Raw genomic sequence first — 14,566 nt, forward strand, 5'->3', positions numbered from 1 at the left:
TCAATAGCCTAGGCTAAATGTAGCCTAATCGATAATAATCATATTTAACAGCGATAATTCCATTAAGCTGTTTACATGAAGACTGCGGCTCTGTTAACAGTTTCTGTTTATCATAAGTGGTAGGCTAAGAAAAAAGGCTACTTTGCTGCATTGATTATTAGTCTAACACTTCTTTATATATTTATATTTATATAGGCCTATATTTATACTTTTACCTCAACTTCAATGTTTTTTATTTAAAAGTAAGTATATGTACTCTTTCTGCTGTGTGTGTGTGTTATATACATAGTACATACACAAGTGTTTCCTTTATTTTGGCAGTTACCTGTAGTTAGGTCTAATTAGCCCTAATTAATCTACTCTACGCATTAGCTTGAGTCAAAACTTTTTTGAAAAGCAAAAAAAAAGCATTTTTCCGGCATTTCTGGACATGGAGAGCACCAATGACATGACTTATATAGCACAGAATTATTTTCACATGTAAGTAACTTTCTGCTGTTGTCTAGCCAACTATTTATGGTAGATCTTGCACAGACCCTTTACACTGTATGTGAAATGTCCTGGTTTCCATGTAGCCTATACACATGTACATCTGTCACTCTACATGTACTGTATGTCTCTGTGCTAATGCCAAGACCAGCTCCTGTAAATCTATTGATTATTGACATCAATTTCAGTGATTTCTGACGCTGAAGTATTTTTTTCTGTTTCAGACATAAGGGAAGTGAGTACAAGAGCAGCGCCAGTCCTGGTATCGAGGCCCTAGGGCAGATATTACAGACACTGCATTGATAACTGCAGCTGAATGAGATATAGAGGATTTGAACCAAATATGAAAACACAGTTGCTTCTGTCTGTTAAATAACCCATACGGTTACATGTCATTATATCATAAATACATGTTAATAATAGTACAAATCGCCAAAATAAAGGAAACATGAACTGCTTTGCTAGTGTGATGGTCCACGAGGCACCAGAACAGCTTTAATGCGCCAGAGGCGACACCATTCTCCCACAAGAAATACCATTGGTGTTTTGATGATGGTGGTGGAAAACGCTGTCTCAGCACTGCTCCAGAAACTCCCAATCAGTTTGAGATGTGGTGACAGGGACGGCAATGGCATACTGTATATGGCAGGGGTTCCCAAACCTTTTGAAGTCACAGACCCCCAAATAGACACACATTAGGGCCATGGACCCCCATTTGATAAGATTTTATCCCCAGGACCCCCATATGGGAAGATTGAGTGAGAGTGCAGCATGCAGTCATTCTTATACATTCTGTCACTGGGATAATTTTTAGTGAATTAAACAATAGTGAAATTAACCTACTCCTCATTTTGCTGGGGACCCCCTGAAGCCTTCTCAAGAACCCTGCTTTGAGAACTAGTGGTATATGATATGTGGTGTACATCGTTTTCATGCTTATCAAACCATTCAGTGAGGACTTGTGCCCATGGATGAGGGCATTCTCATCTTGGAAGACTCCCATCAGGATAGAAAAGCTTCACTAAAGTTTGACCACAGTCACTCAGAATGGCTTTATATTTGCTGGTATTTACCTCTCCCTCCAAGGGGTTCAGTGTCAGGAAAATGCACCCCACACCCTAACAGAGACACCAGAACGCTTCACCGTGAGAAACAAACTGGCTCTCAGCCCTGTAGACTTCTTTTGGTGTGCTTGATGAGAGCAGGGTGAAGGATGACTCATCAAACCAAACGTTTTTCCACTGCTCAGTAGACCAAAGTATGTCTTCTTTGTACCGCACCCACAAAAGTGCATTTTTTGTGTAATAAAGGCTTTATGCACTGTAACCCTAGTATCTCTGTCTGGCTGTTCTTGATGAAACTGCCTGCTCAGTATCCTAGCTTGACATTTGCAGTCAACTCATTCAGAGTTACTTGTCTGCTTTGCTATTCTATGCATCTCAAAACATTGCATGGCCATCACAGTTGAGGAGCAAACATTTCCCTCTGCAGCTGCGCCTAGCTGATAATGTCCTTCCCACAGTCTTCTGTGCCAACATCACCTTAGCTCCTGTTCCTCATGAAACAAAAGCAAGTCCAGCAGTCTTTGTCATTGAAGATCCTGCTAAATGTCTTCCAACAGCCAGCCTTCTCTCAAAGTGACTGAGATCACCTCTTTGAGCCCGAATATACTGTATACTGATATGCCCCACTTTAAAAAATAAGAAAAAAGAGAAGGGGGGTAGTTTAACAAACAAATAAGAGGTAGATCCATTTATTAATCTATATAAAAAGATTAATAGAAGGATAGACAGACAGACAGACAGACAGACAGACAGACAGACAGACAGACAGACAGACAGACAGACAGACAGATAGATAGATAGATAGATAGATAGATAGATAGATAGATAGATAGATAGATAGATAGATAGATAGATAGACAGAAAATACCACATCTAAAAATTTGTTCCCTGAACCTAAATAATGTTTACTATATTTTTGGTTATTATGATACTACTATAGCAGTTGCTGGAGGGCAGTTCTACACCTATTCATTCATGGCAACATCTAACATATTTTGAGATCATAAAATTGCAAAGACAAATACATTTTGTAATTTGAATCAAAACAAAAACATTTTACTCTTCTAGCTGTATGGTTAAGAGTTCTTTGGAAGTATTATGACATCGTTAGCCTTTATGGCATGACCACTAGAATGTATCAGCAGCTCAAAGCAGTCACTAACCTCACGAACAGAAGAGACTTAGCAGAAACAAATGAGAGGAAGATGAGCAATGAGTTTATGAGAAAATGAAAGAGGGTAAGGAGCAGAGTGAGCAGGTGGAAGAGCAGAGGAAGCTGCCAGACATGGCGGCTCAGGAGGAGTTTAACCTGCTTAACATAAAACTTCAGCAGAGGAGTAAATTGTTTGAGAAGCGGCTTGTGGAGCTTGAGGAGCTCAAGAAGGAGTTTGGTAAGGATAAAAGGGAGCTTTGGGAAGAAAGAGTCATCTTCAACAAATATAAACTGGTGGTGGACAAGACATATGCCCAAGTCAAGGAGGAACAAGCAAAGGTGGAGCAGAGAGAGAAGGAAGCCACAAAACTCTTGAAGGAGTTTAAGGCAGGCCAGCTGGATGAGCACACTGCAATGCTATCCAAGGCTCAGGAGAAGATATCAAAGGCTTTTGCGGTCATCAAGAGGGTGACACTTCCCTTGGTGGAAAAAAATAAGATAACCTCCAAGCAGCCTTAACTGAGAGTGAAGGGGAGAGAACCCTTCTGCAGGAAGCCTTTGACAAGCTCCAGGATGGGAGCGCCAGGATGGAGTGGGAGAAGGAGAAGGCTGAATGGCAGAACAGCCTTAAAATGTCTGAGCTCGACATTGCCTTGAGAGAGAGTGAGAGTCCTTCAACTTGAATCCACTGAAGAACTCAAGAATGGTAGAGTTCGGATGGAAAAGGACCGAAAGATGGAGAGAGATGAGTGGAGCCGCCAATGCAGAAGTCTGGAGGACGAGCTGGTTAGTATTTGTTAGGTGTGTGTGTTATATACATAGTACATACACAAGTGTTTCCTTTATTTTGGCAGTTACCTGTAGTTAGGTCTAATTAGCCCTAATTAATCTACTCTACGCATTAGCTTGAGTCAAACCTTGCAAATCTTTTTTTTTGAAAAGCAAAAAAAAAGCATTTTTCCAGCATTTCTGGACATGGAGAGCACCAATGACATGACTTATATAGCACAGAATTATTTTCACATGTAAGTAACAAAGCACTCGGTGAGCTACTTTTACATAACTAATTTAAAGGTAACTGACTAATTCTGCAGTACTTCTAGTTGAGTAAAATATTTCATAACTCTTTCCATCTCTGCCATTTCCATGCAATATTGCATACTGCCATCATTGATTGAGCACGTTATAATGTGCCTCTCCCAAGACTACTAAGCTACATCAGTTGTTTCCCTCCGGGCCTAATTTGCAGTCATTTTGTTCCCAAGGTATTTCTGTTGCTTTCATGTAACTTTCCAACAGTTATAGTCTGTGCTTGAATATTCCCAGAGAAAGCACAGGGCTGAAACGTCACTGGTTTTGTAAGATGACTCTTCTCTCAACTCCTGGGGCAGGATAACCTCCCAGAGTCTCAGCTCATTGAATGAGCTAACAGCAGCCCAACTCAAATTTGAGATGGTGCAGAATTGTCAAAAACCAAGTTTGATTCTGATCAGACATTTGAAATTTCAAGACAACATCAAAAAAAGATCTGCCTTTAGTAATAAGAATTAGCAACAGTCATCACGGCACATTGTAACATAACTGGTGTCAAAACAGCTGTGAAAGAACACAAGATTTCACTGTGCAGCTGAGGTACTGGTTTATTTAACTAATCCAAATGAAACAATTTGTGAGTTTTTTTGTTTATCAGAATTGAGTTATCCACATATTCATGATCGTTGAATGTTACTTTATGCTTGTGTGTTTTGCCAGATGGTATGTCAAATCTCCATAATGATGCTCAATATTTCACAACTACCCAGATAGAACCTTATAACTCCAAGCTCACAAATTCCTGCAGTATTAGATCATCGTCATTGTGGTATGCTGTAGAGATATTGAAGACTCTCACCATTCAACCTTTCACAAGATGGTGTTAATTACCTGGGCATCACATGATCAAATACAACTTTTCCTTGTGACACAAGTCAAAGATGACCCGACAAGGCGTTGAACATTACATATCTCTTTACTTTGTCAGACCGCAATTGTGAAAATGAAGTTTAGGTCTTTTACATATGTCTCCATGTGTTTTATGTGGCAAGTTATTTAAGTCTAACTTAACACAAATGTAACTGTAAAAACATCATTAATACTATTACTAAATTGACAAGAAAAATGAAAGACCATGCAGGCTTTGTGTAGTGTTTCTTACCTCCACATCATCATCCTCAAGCCAGCACACAAGTTGTGGTGTCTGCTACATAAAAGATGCAATAGAATCAAAAAGATTGATGGCATGGTGATCTGAACAGTAAACATGTCACTGGCTAAATCATTGCTACCCAAAAAAGTCAGGAACACAACACAAAAGGAATGCATAGTCTGAAATAGTTAGTGAAAGCGGAGTTATTCTTGGTGTATCAAACATTATAATACCAGAAATGGAAGAGAAGCTGAGCATCTGGCATCTAGTGGACTGCAGCTATTTGGCCTAAAGTATAAATCTACTGTCAGGTTGAACTGCTCCATCACAAAATCTCTTCTTTCTTTTATAAGAACTGGGTGGAAGGAGATTAATATTTAAGACACCAACCATTTGAGAATAAGCTTGGATAAAGTTATGCATCCCTTTATTTAATCTTATACTGACTAATTTAACTAATGTATTTTACTAGAACAGAGAGATCATATAGTCCCCATTTTAGCCCCATTACATTGGCTTCCAGGTGAATTTAAAATTAATTTTAAGATGCTTTTAAAGAAATAAATGGCTTGTCCCCAGTTTATAGAAGAGTCAGAACCTGTAAACTCCCAGTGTACAGAAGTGTAGTTTTAGATCTATAGATGAAACTCTTTTAACTCTTTTAAAACAGAAATTACAAAGGTACCAATTAAATATATTTGGGCTCAGATGTCCTGGTGGCTCAGTGGTCTGGGGTGTGTGCCATGTGGATGCAATGTTCTGGGTTCGGATCTGGCCCAGGACTTTTGTCGCACGTCATCCCCCTCTCTTTCCCAATGTTTCCTGTCTATCTCTACTTTAAACTCTCAAATAAAAGGCGAAAAAAAAACAAAAACATTTGGGCTCACCTCCACAAACGCTGTCGGCTCTGGAACCAAATTCCTTCATAGTGGGTGGTCTCTGGGTTTGTCCTGATGGATGAGCGGGTTTGCCTCAATGCAACTGTGAATTGCGGAGAGGACATATGTGCCTAACAGCAGTTTGGAAGTCTCTGCCTTCTTGGAGACGGTGGGCGGGGTGCTGGAGAGTGCTGTGCCTAGTGACTCCATAGTCCTACTGGGAACTTCAATGCTCATGTTGGGATACCTGGAGGGGTGAGACTGAACCCAAGTGGTGTGTTGTAATTGGACTTCTGTGCTATGGATTGTCTATAACAAACATCATGTTCCAACACAAGGAGGTTTATAAGTATGTGGTACCAGAGCACCTTGGGCCGATTTTGTAGTTGTTTCATCAGACCCGACACCATATGTTCTGGACATTTGGGTGAAGAGAGACTGAGATGTCAACTGATCAGCATCTGGTGGTAAATTGGATTAGATGACAAGGGAGGCTGCTGGACACACCAGGTAAACCCAAATGTTCAGTGAGGGTTTGCTGGGAATGTCTGGTGGAGGACTCCATCCAGAAAGATTTCAACTCTCACCTCTGTATCCTGCCAAAGGTTGGGGACATGGAGTCAGAATGGACCCGATTAAAACCTCCAGAAGGTGGTAAAAAAAAAAAAACTGGTGGAGAGGGGGCTGCCAAGCTGAAGAAGGAGGCCTATTGGGCCTGGTTAGCACAGGGGGCTCCTGACTCAGCTGAGAGATACTGACAGACCAAAAGGCTGCTGCTGCTGTAGCTGCTGAAGTGAAAGTCCGGGTGTGGGAGGAGTTCAGAGAGGCCATGGAGAATGAGTTACAGGCAGCCACAAAGAGGTTCTGGAAAACCATTTGGCAATTTAGGAGGGGAAGGCAGGACATTGCCCAGGCTGTTTTCAGCAGGGTGTTGATGCTATTGATTTCTGGATACTGCACTCAGATTTCTCTCCATTAAGGTTTTTACACTGCAGTAGTTAATCAGGCAATTTCAGTGACTGTGCGTGTCTGAATGAGAGACTCCCTGAGAGCTGTTACACAACTTATCCAGTAGATAGTGAGCATGGACTATATGTAACCTGTTGCAATTACTGTAAAAGTCACTGTCCAAACAGAGGTTCTGAATACAAGGCATTAGGTAGGCAACAATTAAACCTGGCTCAGGTTGCATATAAGGACTATAGAAATTAAGATTCACTAAAGATAATTCAAATGTTTTATATTGTTATTACAGCTATAAAAACAAACAAAAGATTATGACTGCATTTTCTGCATTTTGGAAAAACGTGCATCTCTTAAGTGTTATCTCAAATATCTCAAAAAGTTGGGCACGGATTTGCACAAAATTGATATGAAGATTGGTTATGGGCCAAGGAAGAGCTGATTAACTTTTCATGTTGATTGGCCAAAAGGGGGCGTGGTGGTGGACGTGGTATATCACCAAAAGGTGCATAACTTTCTTGCGGGGTGTTGTCAGACATGACGGTGGTTTGTGCTTTACTGAGCACATTTTCCAGTTTGGTTTTGATCGATGTGTGTGCCGGCATGATTGCTTCCAGAATAGCTTATAACTCAAAAGGGATTTGCCCCATCACTATAAAACTTGTCATAGACATCATATCCGACCAACAAATCACTCATTGCAATGTTACTGCAAAGATCAAAGCATAAATAGCAGGCTACAACTGACCTACTTGTCATTATTAAGACATCTTGATTACTATGAAACTTTTAACCCTAGAATCACCAGTAGTGGCAATTGTGATTGTCATGTCTATTACTGTTTTGTGCTTTCACCAAGATTTCTTCCCTTGAAAACAGGTCATGACCAATGGAGATGAGTTAGCAAGGCTCAGGCGTTGCCCAGCAAATGAGATATTGCTTCTCCTTGGTTGCCATGTTCCTAACTTGCTCACCTTCTTCCAACAAACAAGGGACATTGGGCCTCATTCAGTAATATCTTCCTAAGTTTTTTCTTAAATTTGATCTTGAGAAAGGTCCTAAGAAAAGTCTACGTTAGATTCATGACATGTTCTTAAACCGCAGAATTGTTCGCACCTGTGTTCTTATAATGATGAATGCCATTGTCCTCGTAAATTGAAAGCGCGTGCCAGGTGATCCTAATTAGCATAGGTAAACGCCCTGCCAATCCCCATAAAAGGGCATGAGACTGCAGGGCCGTGTGCACACAGAAATCACACACAGAAATTGAAAAGAAAAGTTGAGAGAAGTCAAGAATGCCCAAACAAAAGTCTAAAGAGGGTGGAGCACCAGACTCCAAACGTAAAAAAAACTTCAATAGTTCTGAAGTGGAGGTACTGCTGCAGGAAGTGAACACCAAACGAGCTGTCATATTTAGTAGCGTCAGTAGTGGATATAAAATAAAATAAAAAGATGCATGGGATCCCAATTAACATAATTGATATTAATTGAAGTGTTAGTGTAGTGTTTATTTATTTTAAAAGACCATAATACTTTGTAAAATAATGAAAATAATTATTAAAAAATATTATAAATGATAAAAATATTATTGTAATTTAAATCCTATAACATTATACAACTGTAAAATTGAAGGAAACGCAATAACCACTTATTTTGCACAAACATGTCAGCACTCAAATGTGCGTAAGTGTGCTCTTGAGTGTGCGTAGATTCTGTTTTTACCTAAGAACAAATCCCAAATAAGAAAACATTGGTGAATGTCAGAATCTTCGTGAAAACTGCGTAAGTGGGTTTTAAGAAGAAATTTCTTCTTAAGAACGGTTGGTGAATGAGGCCCATTGTTTTCATTTTCCACTTCAAACCATCTATTCAGCTTTGCTTTGTGCTATTCTTTAACTAGGGCCATTTTTACAATGACTGGACAATAGGTAGCCTTGTAGGACTACAAGTGAATTTAACTACAAAGAAAAGCAGTATTAACCAAAAGAAAAAATGCCGTTCTTTTTCTTACAATTCATCAGAAATTCAGACAAAAAAAAATCTAGAAAAATGTATTACATATTTATATTCTACAAATATTACAGAAACACCATTCAGTCTGGAGTGTAGCAGCCAATCTGACTGAACATTTGCACATCAACATCAAACATACCAGTTTGCTCAGATGCAAAGCATAAATTGGCAACAAATTCATGTTTAAGCACCAAGAGTTGCTGTCTTGTTCAGCCAATCAATTACTGTCACTTATGTTTTACTTCCACATGTATCATCTAAAGTGGATTAATTTAAGTATTTTTTTCTGTGTTCTAGGATCAAGATCATGTATTCAAGATGTCATCTTACTCATTCCAATTATTGATGAAGAATTGGTAAAAAGGTCCAAATGCCAGTGGTAATTACTCAGGGGGCATGCATTGCTGGAGAATGACAACTAAAGAAGTCACTGGGTAAGCATATTGAAAAGTGAAAATTTGTCAACAAAGGGAACATCACTTCACCTTTGTCCACTTCAGATGTCATGAATCTGCATGAATCCCAAAGTTTAGTACATGTTGTGAAAACTATCAGGGGTTTCACACACCATTGTAACAAATCTTCCAAATGCAGGTGTCTGGGAAAAAAATAAATACACAGTTTGAACAGAATTTTACTTTATTTATGGAGAGAAACACATTTTGTCATTAAGACTTACATTTTGTTTGAGCCCACAGACCCAAATAGTCTATTTTTGTATATTTTGGTCTATAAAAGCAATGCTTTCCATTCAATGTGGATTACAATATAATACTGTAGCTCATAACAACACAATAACTTAGCTCAATCTTTTGTCTCCCCTTTTACATTGCAAACACAATACAAGAAAGTCTGAATGGTCTACTCAAACATGAGACCTACACTAATTCATAAATTTGACCATAGCATTTATCATCAATATTAGAAAACCAAGAATATGATTTTAAAATGTTTTTGTATGTTTTAACCTGAGTATTACACTGTATATACAGTCATGTTCAAATTTATAAACCTCTTGTGTTGACATTTTTTTATGCTACCAAATAATTTAATTTTTAAATTATTTGGTAGCATAAACTGCAAGTCAAGGGGTTCACAAATGTTTGAGCATGATTCTGTGTGCGTGTGTGTGCGCGCGCATGTTTGAACTAATTGTTGTAACAGGTAAATTATGTGTACACATCAAAAATCACTTTGGTTTTGGCCATAGCCATGAACAATTGACTCTGACCTAAAGTTGATATTGACAAAATCAGTCCTAACTAACATCTTGTAAATAGCACTAGCCTAATTTCCATAAAGCCAGGCTCACAGCAAAAAGCTACAGACTGTTCATTTAAAACAATAGTATGCAAACTGGTCTCAGACATCAAAATTATTAAACTGCTATTGGTGACATTATCATCAAAAGAAATCACAATTCAACACACCTCTGCTTTGTCAACACACAGGGTTAGTCATTAAATCAACTGCCAAACATTCAATTAACAAATTCCAATTTTAAGTGCATCTATAACTGTAACAATTTACGGTGTGGCACGGAATCCTTTGTCCTCCAGAATACAGAATTCTTTGCATGACAACCCGCGTGTTGTAACACAAGCAATTATGTTTGACAAAGCCACCCAAGAATAACTTTGGCATGTTTTATTAGGCAAAATATATTCAATTATAGTGAAATTACCACTAAAATATCATAAAGCAGACATGTGGCAGGAAATAGATGCACTTAACCAAGGTGCACAGGTTACAACACAGAAATTAACTTAGGATTTTAACACTTAAGTAACTCACTGTTAGTTTACAATTAGATAACTTTCTATATATACACAAGTGTGACTATGTACAGAGAGGACACAATGCTTACTGCTGCACACAGGGTATCTGTGCACTTTTATGTAGCACGTAAATGTCCCTGTAAATTAACTACTGTACCCAGTAAGAATTAGTACATACCAATGGGCTACTCCCAGTGACACACAGTGTCACAAACATTATGGCATTGATTTTTTTCCCTTTATTTAAATAAAACTATTTTCATATTATACATTTCATATTTTGTTACAATCAAGTTATAGATACAATTTGTATCAACAAGCAAAAGTCAATTCTAGACATTTGTGGCTTAGTTGTTTGCGGCACTTAAAAGGTAAGTTGGGGACTATGAACCACCATTCTGGCTTTCAGTCTAAGCTTTCAGCAAAGTAGCAAAATACTGGATTGGTATATTGAAAGTTTTTTTTCCCTGTGATAGTGAGGTGTTTTAGTTTTTTGTAAATAGTCTTTGGCCCGGTGAGATCAGAATGTTTTTCTGGTAGTGGTCTTATAAACAGAAATACATTTAAATACCATGACTACAAAATGAATGAAAAACATCGGCATATCCCTAATTTTTAAGATGGCAAGTTAAATACTTTCTTCTCATCATTTGTTCAAGTGGGGACACCGCCAAAAATACCGTACTGAAAATCACAGCACATGAACTCTCTGCAAAGCTATACAATGAAAACTAAATTTGTCTACTCCATGAGCTGTGTGAACACCACTCATTATAGCCATCCATTCACCTATTAATACATTATAGACAACTCACTATAGGTAGATCATGAATGAATAACACATACATGTACATCTAGAACATCTCTATGATAATTCCTACAATTTAATACAAACCACTATACAAAACTCTTTTCATTGCATCGATTTGTCTTGTAGCCTTCATAACATCTACAAATTCTATATTTCCATTGCCTCTTTGACCCATGTAAAGAAAAAGAGGCCATTAAAAGTATGTTTTACTACCTGGATTCTGTCTCCTCTGGAAGTCTAAGGAATTCCTTATGCAACACTCTAGAAAGTCTGGCACAACCATCTAGCATTAATAGTACCTGCCAGATGTGCCAAAAAACATGATATTTTTATTCACTTCCTACTGCGATTTAGGTAGTATCTGATGCAATATATTCCCAAAAATCTGACAATGTCTTTTTTCATTGGGCATACTGCATGGCACTATGGTACTCAGTTCCTTCATATAATCAGTTTTGAGAAATACTGAAATAAAGTAAAGAAATAAAAGATGAAGATGAGGTCATATACCCAATATTACTAAGTCCTACTCATGATTACCTGTTAGAAAGAATGTTAAACCACACACTCTGACTTAATCGGGGCAATTGACTATTCAGAAATCCAGGTAAAAGAAGCATTTGATTATCACAGAAATATGTTAAGTCAAATTCAGAATACATGTGATCTTAAAGGAATAGTAATTCACAAATTATCTACTCACCCTTACGGTAGTCAAAAAACACTGGTGAAGTTTGTATATCCACATAACAAGTTAGCTAGCTCAGCTCCATGTCAGCCTTCTCCGAAACAACTCAAGTGGCTGGGGATTAGTTTACTTTAAAGATGGGCACCAAAAAATTACTCCAAATAGCTTGTGCAGCATAATCCAACTGTTTTGTAGCCAAACAATTGCACTGTGGGACCAAAAGTCCAATATTTACCTCATTACTTCCTAGATTTTCCTTGTGTTGCAGAACAAATCATTGCAGGCAAAAACTAGGAGGTAATGAGGTAAATATTGGACTTTTGGACCCACAGTGCAATCAATTGGTTGCAGAAAACTTGGATTATGCTGTATCAGCTGTTCAGAGAATTTGTATGGTAATTGTTTGCCCTTTTGGACTCTAAAGAACCAGGACCCAGCCACTTTAGTTATTTTGGAGAAGGCTGACATGGACCTGCACTAGCAAACTTAATGTGTGTTATGTGGACATACAAACTTCACCGGTGTTTCAATTGCAATGAGGATGCGTAGAACTATTCCTTTAGCTTGGTTCCTCAACCAGCAACCATGTCAATGATATTTTAGGGTTATTTTCTTTTATCAGTGAGGGTATACATCAGTTATTTTGCATTTAGCACATGTTTTCTTGCAATCTACCACAATTCAACAATCTCAAGGGAAAGCAGTGTTAAAGGATGGCACGCAAACTTTAAGCCAAATGCCAGAAACAACCTTGACAGCAGCCTTGCAATCTGATTGTTTCACAGGAAGAAACATTTAGGCAGTTTGTTTCACCTTCTCATGAAAAGACAGGAGGCCCAAAGTGGCCGTGTCCTATTTCATGAAAAAACAAAGTCAGCAAAGCCCAAAATTCATTTGGGCAAAACACATTCAAATATGTTTTTTGTTGTTTTTTTTTTTTCTTTATGTCTGTTCATTTACCATGTTGTACCTCAACATTAACAAGGAAACATACATTTTTGAAGCACCACTCATGAGACCAAGTCTGGCTCACATAATAAGCCATGTTAAAGAGTAATACCACTCAGTTAAAAAATTCTCATGCAATTTCTTTCAATCGTGATATCTGTTATCATGAACAACTCTCTCCCAAAGCAAAGAACAAAGACTCAGGTCTGTGATGTCATCAAGATGTACAGCCTAATGCTGCTCCATTGACCACAAATGAGAGCCTAACTTTGTGGACTTGGTGTTTGAGTTTTTACACCAAAATTAGTTCTATTTTGAATTCTGCCAATCTGTTTCATATATATGAAAAAACCCCAAACAAACAAAAGAAATATAATGCATACTTGTCTCCAGAAATCTCTGCTGCTTGATTCTCAATGGAGCTTTACATGAATTTGACATCAAATATTAGGGGACAAACTCTTCTCATTTATGGCAATGTGAGATAGAAATTTGTTAATTTGTTTGCAATGCAATTCAACTGTAGAAGGCCTAGGAATAGCATACCTAAATCCTGAAATTAAGTGGCATTTCCCTTTAAATGCATTGAAAGCCGGATCTTGCTATTTAGGATGGCTTTACATAGTGCAACTTCCATGCAATTGTAGGCTGTAAGTTGCATGTAGCAATTTGTATGCAAAGATAAAAATAATGGATATAATATAGGCCTAAGTCATCAAAAAGTACAGAACTATCTATGTGAACTAGTCAGCGGGGGTATAAACAACTGTATTACAAATAGTAATTGTACTAATTGTCATTGTAGTAACTGTATGACAATGGTACCCATTTTAAACCCAAAATGAATCTGTATGTGATAATCCTGAGGTGGCTGAATTACCTATTTTTGGATTATACCATAGGATGGGAGAAGACTCAATTCTGACTGGCCGGAGATGTCTATTATTAATTTAAATTATACCATGGCTTAGGTGAGTACTTGATTATGAGTGGATGTAGGGGTACTGATTAATTTAAGACACATCCACAGCTGTGACAGAGTAATCTAATCCCTGCTCTCAATTACTAAAGTGCTCTTTTGAGCCATAGACTGGCAGCTGACATAGGCCTACTTAGTAATGGCCATAACAGTAAGCTGCCTTCAAAATGCAGAAGCAACAAAAGCTTCCTGAAATCAGTTGTCCCCAAAAGTTGGGACACTGCACTGTCCCAATGTATCCATCTAACCATTCATAGAGATAATCCACTACAGTATGCAATCATTGTACAACAATGCACTTTTAGTTTGAGTTCATAATAATGACCGCACCAATATTTTATACTGTATGTGTCAAGGTTATTGTTATGTCATCCATGGATGAATCCAATAAATGGTAATAAACGTCTTGCACGTTTTAGTATCTCTGAGGAAAGGTTTGCAACAACATACCCTACCAGGTACAGTCTGCAACAAAACTGCAACATTTATAGCATTCTCATTGCGAGGTGGGGAACTTGCTTGTCTTGGCAAGGTGGGAACGTCATCTATGGCCCATGGTATAACGGGGGACTGCAAGAAGGCACTACCATAATAAACTGCCAGTTTGCTTCAAAATA

The sequence above is a fragment of the Centroberyx affinis genome, unplaced genomic scaffold, assembly GCF_046629955.1.
Source record: "Centroberyx affinis isolate AG114_WGS23_722 - 3 ecotype Tasmania unplaced genomic scaffold, CSIRO-AGI_Caff_v1 ptg003475l_1, whole genome shotgun sequence".
Classification (NCBI taxonomy): Eukaryota; Metazoa; Chordata; class Actinopteri; order Beryciformes; family Berycidae; genus Centroberyx; species Centroberyx affinis.